This window comes from Natator depressus, chromosome 1, assembly GCF_965152275.1.
Source record: "Natator depressus isolate rNatDep1 chromosome 1, rNatDep2.hap1, whole genome shotgun sequence".
NCBI lineage: Eukaryota > Metazoa > Chordata > Testudines > Cheloniidae > Natator > Natator depressus.
Genome location: NC_134234.1, coordinates 312,281,678 through 312,292,030, shown reverse-complemented (window position 1 = coordinate 312,292,030; position 10,353 = coordinate 312,281,678). Strand labels below are relative to the sequence as shown.

Here is a 10,353-nt window from a genome sequence, read left to right as displayed (position 1 = left end):
CACAATATATCGTACTTCTAATATTAGAGCTAACCATTATGTATATGGGAAATCCACAGAGCAGTAGCTGGGTTAATGAGAAGCCATTTTAGCACTTATATTTATCACACCATAAGGGTGTAAATAACACTTTGAAGATATAAAGCTTTGTATATGTGCTAATTATTATTATCACTGATCTGGAACTAATCTAAACCATTCAGTTTAGGCACTGTGGCTAGTTCATAAAAATGCACACATTAATGTATAGCTCTATATAACAGAGGGATGTCTGTTGGGGTATGGATCATATGCAATTATGCACCAAAAATGAATAACATATGGTGGTAGATCTCTATTTTTATGTTTATAAGGTACAGCATGGGTCTGGAATTTTCACACACATTTCACTGATGAGTCACCCAGATAGAAATGAGGAAACAACTAAAATAAAATGTGGCTTTCTCTCTGGCAGTTGAAAGAAAATTGTTCAAAGGGAGAATTTGGAAAGAACATAAAAGTTACCAAATACCAAAACTTAATTAAACTTATCAACATGGAAAACTGAGACCATCTTTTGGGAAATGAGCAGATATTGCCAATAACTGGATTCGGTTGATAAGGTACCAAGAGGAGACAATCCAGACAGCAGTAATGTGATGTCATGTGGTGATAACATCTATATAATGATAGTGATAATAAATGATTTTGGGGGAGTGATGAATGTAACTTTGGGTTGTGGCTGTGTGTGTATGCATTAGAGAATGGGATTGTAATGCAAAGATATGGTATTACACCATGCTGATAAACCATAAACACTTAAGGAAATAATATCCTTGTATTCTATGGTTTATCGTCTCTTATATCATACCCCACATTTCAGCACTGCTGGGCACACACACACACAATTAAAAAAAAAAATCACTAACAAAATATTTTGACACTGATATTTGAGTCTAGAGATGTATAAATTCTGATTCACTCTTGATAGAATCAAAAAAGAGAAACTATCTCTATCTACAGCTGACCGTATCTTATATTTGTTCTTATTTAGGCCCTGATCCTGCAATTGCACTGACTTCAATGAGACTAACTCTATGTGACTGAATAGTCATGTACGTAAATCTTTACAAGATGGGGGTTAGGTTGTACATTTTGATCTTTCTGGAACTTATGTTTGACATAATATTTTTCCTTCTTTTTGGTAACCCAAATCAACATCCATTTTGCTCAGCCCTGCCATTCAAAAGCTCAGATGATGAAAACTAGTTCTTACTGTGTACAGGACACTGTGGGTATGTCTGCACCGCAATCGGAGGTTTGATTGCTGCTTAGGTAGGCATAACCATGCTAGCGTTAATGTTGAAGATGCAACAGCATGGGCGTCAGTGCAGGCTGTAGAAGCCTGCCTGGAACCCTGGGTATGTACTCACATTCCTAGCCCATGCTGGGGCCCACGCCACCATGTCATCACTGCTATTTTCAGCCATGTTGGCTAGATTAAAGCTGGCATAGGTATGCTTAGCTGCTCTGCAATTACACCTCCAAATGTGGCATAAACATATCCTATGGGTGAAATCCCTATTGAAGTCAATGGATGTTTTGCCATGTGCTTCAGTGGGGTTAGGATTTCACTCTCTATTTAAAATGTTATCAATTAAAATAGCCTTTTCTGAGCCTACCGCGGGAGATAGCTGTCTTACAGGAAAGTGACATCATTTAGAACATCAGTGTCCAATGTAAGGGAATAGCCCAGTATCCATCCTGCTTGAATACTAGTTTAACCTTATAGCATCAATGTTTATTATTTATGGAAGAAGCAATTGATTTCAATGTGAAATCAAAATAAAGCAGGATAGAGTCATTTATCGTCTCCTGCACCACTGTTGTGAACTTCTGGCTTGCTGCGCTGAGCAAAAAGGGTCCAGTTTTCTTTTAAATTTAAATGTTATGTGATCTTTGATTTGTGAACAGTGAAGTTCAAAAAGTGAACAGATGAGTTATAAATTCATGAAAATAGAAGTTTATAATGGAAAAACTGTCACAGCCTTAATTATGCTGCTATACTTAGTCATTGCTAAAAAAATAAAAACAAGAGGGAGAATGTGTTTTGATCTGAAGTACTTTCTAACACTACTTGACTTTGAAATGATCAATATTTTAGTCAACGAGGATTTCAAAGTGGGATGATTATGATGCATTTTCATGGCATATATTTTATTTTCCTGAGATTGTTCATTTCTGAGTATTCAAAGGATTTCATTTATACTGATGGATTGGAATAGTCTGAAAATTACATATATAAATACCTGATTGCATGAGAAGAAAAATCTTGGATGTTTATTTAGAAAACTTATTAACTAGTTCTAGAAAAGTTTGCATGCAATTTTTTTTAACGGCAGCCTTTGTCAGCAGTTTGGATTCAAAGACTCTTGTGATTAAATGTAATGTTTCCTATTAATCTCTTTCAAGACTTGACTTCCTTCTGGCTGCTCCTGGAGTTGTGTCATCTCTTCAGGCTTTAAATAAATTTGGATGAAAAGACTAGCTTGTATGTATTGCAAATGATCTAATAGGGTAAATGTTGTGGGTATTTTGTGGGTGTGTGTCTGGGTGAAGTTTAAATACGATATTGGTGACAGGTTACAGTACGTTATTGTACACAGATTTGAAATGCAAAACAATATTTTCTGGTAAATTATAAAACAGAAAAAATTTCACAAGGCTTCAAAAAATGTTAAAGGGAAGTTCTAAAGAGCAATTTTCCCCTTAGATCCAGTGTGCAACGTTGAAAGAATTCCTCAGTGGAACATACATATCTGCATAACAAAAAAAAAATTATGAAATGGAAATGACCCCTTTTCTTGCCACAACGTAGTATCAGGAACCCAGAGAATTTTGCCTCCAGTTGCAATATTTGTGATCCAGTAAATTTTAGCTTCTCCCAGCATGTTTATTTAACCCTTTGCAGGTTTCAATACATGGCCAGGACTCTTGCAAAATTGATTCCAGTGAAGCAGTGGCCAGTTACAGAGGGCACATATAGGTGCCTCTCAGCAGGGGAGGCAGTTTAATATCATGAGGCGGAAAGATGGGTTTCATTTGGTTGAACTGGAACCAGTCTCCAACACTCATCTTGTGTACAGGCCAAGGAGGGAGCTGAGCTCAGGGGCCCATCCTTTAGGTGAGCTGGGGTGCCAGGGCCAGAGTAAGGCGGAGCCAGGAGAGAACAGTGGCCCGGAGCTGGGAGCCATAGCAGCACAGACCAGCTGCACTGGCCATGAGCCAGGGCTGATGTACAATGGTAGCCACGAGGCCAGAGCTGGACAGCAGACACCGGCCCTGCCATATGTAATACTGGAGCTGCACGGGATGAGCGACTGGGGAGAGTGAGGCAGGACCCGGGCAGAGAGAGTGCAGGGAGACGTCACCAGACAAGAGGGCCTTGAAGGCCTGACTCAGAGGAGGGGACATGACCCAACAAGGGGGCCAATACTGGAGAGAAGGAGCCTACCATCTGAGGCCATTTAGCTGCCACCAGAGCACGTGCCTCACCCATGGTATCACCACAGTGCAGCCAGGACTGGGCAGGGGGCCTGGGACGTGTATGGAACAGATGAAGAATTTTCTTGAGTGCCAGGGACTGTTGTGTGCGGTGTTACCAACACCACATAGCAGGAAGTCACAAGAGAACCCCTGAAAAGTCACTAGATGTTGCTACTTAAGCATTCAAAGGCATCAAAAATGTCAGTAAACAAAATTCCCACAGAATTTAACAGAGAATTTATATATATATATATATATATATATATATATATATATATATATATATATGTGTGTGTGTGTGCACGCGCGCCCGGGTGAGAGGACACTCCCAGCTGCTGAACAAGAAAACAGCAGCAGTGCTGGGCGCTCCCTCTCTGGCTGGATAATCTTGGCAGCTGAATTTATTTTGTTATCATTGACAGGCTCTATTGGTGTCTCTCAGCTGGTTGGGGGCTAGTAAGGGGTTTCTGGCTGTTCTGGTTACATGGGACAGGGCTGGGGCCCCCCCTACTTCTGAACCTGGCATTTGGCTGCCCCTCCAGGTCTCCCTTCAGGGCTCTGCTTCCTGGGGGTGCAATCCAGATTCCCTTAGACCAAGTTGCCCCTCTTGGAGAGCTTTGGGGGACACAATGCCTCCTGGTGCTCCTCCAGGGGCAGTGCACTTTTACACCACCCCTAACTATGCATACCAAAACATGATATAACCCTGAGTGACCTAAAATCTGGTACATTAACATTACTGTCCTTTGGAAATAGAATTAGGCCTTAATCAATGCTTCAGCCATGTCTGCGGTAGGAAAAAAGGTGTGTTCTGAACTTGAGATAAGTGAAGAGAAGGCAGTTTGTGGTTGTAATGGGGCACTCTTCCCCTTTAAAGGCCAGGGACGCTAGGGAGCAGCTGGCCCTTGTGATAAATGAAGGGGTGTGTGGCTCCCTTTGATAGACACCCAGCTAGCTGTAAAATCCCTCTTGGTAGCTGTTCTCTGCTTGCTTTATCTGTAAAAGGTTAAGCCCACAGGTAAAAGAAAAGGAGCGGGCACCTGACCAAAAGAGCTAGTGAGAAGGCTACAACTTTTTAAAATGGGAAAGAACTTTCCCTTTGTCTGTTGCTAGCTGGGCTGAAGAGACAGGGCAGCAGGAATGCTGTGTAAAGTTTGAACCAGATATGAAAATCTTCAGATCATATCTAGAACTACTTTTAACAACCCAAAGGTGTAAGTAGATCAGAATGTTTAGCTAGATGTGATCAGGTTTATTTCTGTTTATTTTTAAGGCTTGTGGATCTTCTCTGTGCTAACCCCAGATGCTTTTGTTTGCTTTGGTTTAAGCTGAACCCCCCAAGAAAGCTATTTTGGGTGCTTAATTTTTGGAATTGCTCTTTTAAAATCTAGCAAAAGCCTAAATTCCAGATGTATTTTCTTTCTTTTTGGTTTTAATAAAATTTACCTTTTTGAAAAACAGGTCTGGATTTTTGGTGTCCTAAGAGGTTTGTGCATGTTGTTTAATTAGCTGGTGGCCACAGCTAATTTCCCTTGTTTTCTTTCTCAGCTCTTCCCTGGAGGGGGGTGAAAGGGCTTGAGGGTACCTCACAGGGAGGAATTCCTAAGTTCTCCTTCCTGGGTCCAAGGATTTTTTTTTTTTTTTTTTTTTTTGCATTTGGGTCATGGCAGTGTTTACCAAGCCAAGATCAGAGAAAAGCTGTAACCCTGGGAGTTTAATACAAGCCTGGAGTGGCAAGTATTAATTTTTAGAATCCTTGTGGACCCCCACTTTCTGCTCTTGAAGTGACAGAGTGAGGATTCAGCCTTGACAGCCCTGTTCTGGAAAGGGCCCAGCAGACAGGTGCTGGGAATCATCTGACTCGGCTGGACAGAATCTAGTGATTGGATCTGATGATTCTCAGCTAGGGGATACAAATGAGGGCCCCAGCTTCTATGGGAAGACTGTGACCAAGAGAAGGATGGGAGTACACTGGTGGTGCTGTAGCAGAAGATTGTGAGATGGGGAGCAGGCTCTGCTGGGCTGGGGAAGGTCCTGACCATTAAGCTGCTGGAGGCTAAAGGGCCCCACAGTGTAAGTTGGGGACAAGACTGTTACTTTATATTGTTTTACATTTTCTTTTTTGTGTTGAATAAATAGGTAAGGCTTACAAAGTGACCAAGGCATGCTGATGGGTTTTCCCAGACTAGTGATCAGGGCCACCAGCCTATAGTGGCTTTCACATGTTAATCCGTTGAGTTGGATGCTATGGGGGAGTCTAGGGTTTACCTTGACCAGCTAACTCCTGTGAAGACGTGGCAATATGCAGTTTCACTAGGTGCTTACCTCACATTCACTAATTTAAGAACTCACCTTTTCCTATAGAAGTCCTTAGATCTGACACTACAAACTGCCAGAGAAATACTTGGATCAGGATCTAGACTTTTCCAGCTTGGGAACTTCTGTGATAGGGGAAAAAAGTGGAAATGCATGGGGAAAGTTAGTGTGAATTTTTGATAAATTGCCAGTATCCCATTATAGTAAGAGGAGGAGAAGAAGAAAATCACAAATTCAGCAAGGAAAATACAATGAAAATAAGTACTTGCCTAGTATAGGACCCAATATGCCTACCATTTCCTGTAAGGTGTTGAATGTCCTCAAATATCACTGAGGGTATTTCCTCCTACCTCATGGTGGTATTGTGAGGATAAACATATTAAAAAATAATGAGATTTTAAGATACTATGTAAGTGGGGCTATAGAGAGACTCTCAGCACCTTGTAGGATTAGGCCTCAGATAAAAGAAGCAAGGAGTTTGGGTTCTCTTTGCTCACACACCTTGTACAATGTCCATATTTGCTCTGATATGCTGATTGTTATTTGTAGCTTTGTTGAAAAGTGATTGCCAAGAAGCATTTTGACACCTGTTAGGCTTGTACAAATACAGGTTTGCTCATTGAAAAGAGAAGAAGTCTTAAGCATTTGAAAGACATGTCTTGTTTTATGCTTGTATTCAATTTTACAACACTGGAAAGAGCAAGGGAAAAACTTTGAATCTCTTCAAGGTGAAGGGTGTAGATCTGGATTCAACACACAACTTGTGAAGTAGTTTTGCCTTTTTGGCAGGTGGAGCTTGGAAACTGCTTTGTGAATTTCATAGAAATAAAAGTGTGGATTTTTATGTTCAGATATGCAAATGATTTCCTATGGGAATTGAAAAAGTAGTAAATGTAAAACCCCTGATGGAATTCTTACTAAGGAAACCTTATACTTCTAAAATTCCTGTTTGATTAATATTACAGACCAACTGTGTGTGTGTCTCTATAATTACGACGATGACTTCTTCAGGTTATAGTCTCAATTGGTAATTAAATAGTTCTTCTCCTTTCCAACAATCTAAAGGTTTAACATATCAGACAACAGAGCTAGATAAGTCTCTTGGCTGATCCCAGAGTAAATGGCAGGGAATTGCTTTGCCATTCTAGGAAGAGCTCCAGAAGGGAATTGCGCCCTTTATGCCTCCCCCTCCTTCCCTGCCAACTTCATGCAGTGGGAAGTATAGAGCAAGATACCCCTGGTGACTCTGGCAGGCCAGACTCCAGCTCTTTCCCAGGCTGCAGACATTAGCTAAGAACTGTCAAACTTCTAGCTGGAGACTAGAGCAGTTCACCTACATGTTAGTTTTGCTCAAAATAGGCATTTAGTGTTTAGATTCGATGAAATGCCTAAGTTGCTGCATGCATTAATTTTATTTGCAATATCTGTATTCTATGCTATAAGAAAATATCAGTGTTTTGCTTTATAACTTTGAAAATGCTTTCTCTGAACTTGTGAACTCGGGCACAGGAATCATTTTACATGCCCATTCAGAAGGACAATCAAAATCAGATGGGTCATCAAGGATCATTGCAATATCAAGGATTAGTTAATGGCCCTTTTGCACCTGGGAAATGCTACATACAAAAAGAAAAGGAGTACTTGTGGCACCTTAGAGACTAACCAATTTATTTGAGCATGAGCTTTCGTGAGCTACAGCTCACTTCATCGAATACAGTGAGCTGTAGCTCACGAAAGCTCATGCTCAAATAAATTGGTTAGTCTCTAAGGTGCCACAAGAAGAAAAAAGAAAAGGAGTACTTGTGGCACCTTAGAGACTAACCAGTTTATTTGAGCATGAGCTTTCGTGAGCTACAGCTCACTTCATCGGATGCATAGCATATTGTGGAAACGGCAGAAGACATTATATACACACAGAGACCATGAAACAAAACTTCCTCCCACCCCACTGTCCTGCTGCTAACAGCTTATCTAAAGTGATCATCAAGGAGGGCCATTTCCAGCACAAATCCAGGTTTTCTCACCCTCCCCCCCCCCCCCCCCCACAGACACACATACAAACTCACTCTCCTGCTGGTAATAGCCCATCCCTCTTTGAAACCTCTCTTTATAATGCGCATGATAATCAAGGTGGGTCATTTCCAGCACTAATCCAGGTTTTCTCACCCCCCCCCCCCACACACACACCCCTCCAAAAACCACACACACAAACTCACTCTCCTGCTGGCAATAGCTCATCTTACAATGTGCACAGCAATAATCCAAGTTTAACCAGAACGTCTTGGGGGGGGGGGGGTTGTAGGAAAAAAACAAGGGGAGATAGGCTACCTTGCATAATGACTTAGCCACTCCCAGTCTCTATTCAAGCCCAAATTAATAGTATCCAATTTGCAAATGAATTCCAATTCAGCAGTTTCTCGCTGGAGTCTGGATTTGAAGTTTTTTTGCTTTAAGATAGCGACCCTCATGTCTGTGATTGCGTGACCAGAGAGATTGAAGTGTTCTCCGACTGGTTTATGAATGTTATAATTCTTAACATCTGATTTGTGTCCATTTATTCTTTTACGTAGAGACTGTCCAGTTTGACCAATGTACATGGCAGAGGGGCATTGCTGGCACATGATGGCATATATCACATTGGTGGATGTGCAGGTGAACGAGCCTCTGATAGTGTGGCTGATGATGTTAGGCCCTGTGATGGTGTTCCCTGAATAGATATGTGGGCACAGTTGGCAACGGGCTTTGTTGCAAGGATAGGTTCCTGGGTTAGTGGTTCTGTTGTGTGGTATGTGGTTGTTGGTGAGTATTCGCTTCAGGTTGGGGGGCTGTCTGTAGGCAAGGACTGGCCTTTCTCCCAAGATTTGTGAGAGTGTTGGGTCATCCTTCAGGATAGGTTGTAGATCCTTAATAATGCGTTGGAGGGGTTTTAGTTGGGGGCTGAAGGTGACGGCTAGTGGCGTTCTGTTATTTTCTTTGTTAGGCCTGTCCTGTAGTAGGTGACTTCTGGGAACTCTTCTGGCTCTATCAATCTGTTTCTTCACTTCCGCAGGTGGGTATTGTAGTTGTAAGAATGCTTGATAGAGATCTTGTAGGTGTTTGTCTCTGTCTGAGGGGTTGGAGCAAATGCGGTTGTATCGCAGAGCTTGGCTGTAGACGATGGATCGTGTGGTGTGGTCAGGGTGAAAGCTGGAGGCATGTAGGTAGGAATAGCGGTCAGTAGGTTTCCGGTATAGGGTGGTGTTGATGTGACCATCGTTTATTAGCACTGTAGTGTCCAGGAAGTGGATCTCTTGTGTGGACTGGAGCCACAAGTACTCCTTTTCTTTTTGCGAATACAGACTAACACGGCTGTTACTCTGAAACCTACATACAAAGAAGCTCATCCTGTGGGCTTGAAGCTGAATGAAGGGTACGAAACAAAGTCATAGGACAATTTTCCATCTTTTTTGGCCATTTGAACTTTGAAGGGCCAGAGACTCTAAACTGAAGCTGGAGATCCCCAGAGTCTGCCTTCTGGGTCTTCAAGACACTTTGAATTGATAGGTCACTGCAACTCTGTCACTCTTAGGATTTAGATGGTAACTCATTTGTGTGTATATGTTTGCTTGCTTTAGCCTGTAAATAACTCTTCTTATTCCTTTTTCCTAATAAATAATAAACCGTTAGACAGTTTAGTACAGGACTTGCTACAGGTGTTGTCTTCTGATATAAGATCTAGGGTACCAATTGATCTGGGCTAAGTGATTGGTCTCTTGGGACTGAGAGCAAACTGAATGCAGTGATTTTTTTTTCCCCTCTGTGGGTGTAAGTGACCATTTATCAATAAATCCAGTTTGTCTGAGTGTCAAGATAGACTGGAGAGTCTAAGAGGACTGTCTGTGACTCCATAGTAAGACAGTTATAGTTATCCAGGAGTTCACATTTGTTACTGGCTTGATGAAATCTAATTATAGAATACACCACCAGTTTGGGGTATCTACCCTATTTTTGACAGTCTGTTCTAAAAAATTGGGTAGAAACTCATAAATGTTCCTCTCCATGGAAATCTTTAGTAAAAGGTGAAAGATTTATACGATCTGAAGAGAAACCAGGTAGGCACTCACAATCATGAGCCACTCCAGACAGCGTGACACTCCTGTTCTCTCCAGTGCAGCCAGATCTGCAATCTGGACAGCTCTGACTGTGCTAAGCTGAGAAGGGTGGTGGGCCCTTAGTTCCTAGCTCCACTAAGTAAGAGTTGGGGGCAATCTAGCCCTACATAAATGCACTAGTCTAAGGTGCAGATATCTAGAAAACTAGGAGAACATATTAGGAAGTGATTTTTTCATGTGGAAAAACTTCAAAAACAAAACACTTCTCTCTTCTTCAATCTTCAGTATTTTTTGTTTTCCTTTAACAAAACTTTTTCAAATAAAATCAGACTTTTTTTATTGCAAAATACCCACTTTCCACCAAAAAACGTTTAGACAGAAAATTTTCAACCAGCTTTAAGAACTTGGTAGAAGAAAACAC

General features: G+C 41.5%; 1 pseudogene; it reads right to left on the bottom strand.

The window, feature by feature from the left end:
* Positions 1-9,830: 9,830 nt before the first annotated feature.
* Positions 9,831-9,936, bottom strand: LOC141981133 (U5 spliceosomal RNA; annotated as a pseudogene).
* Positions 9,937-10,353: the final 417 nt, after the last annotated feature.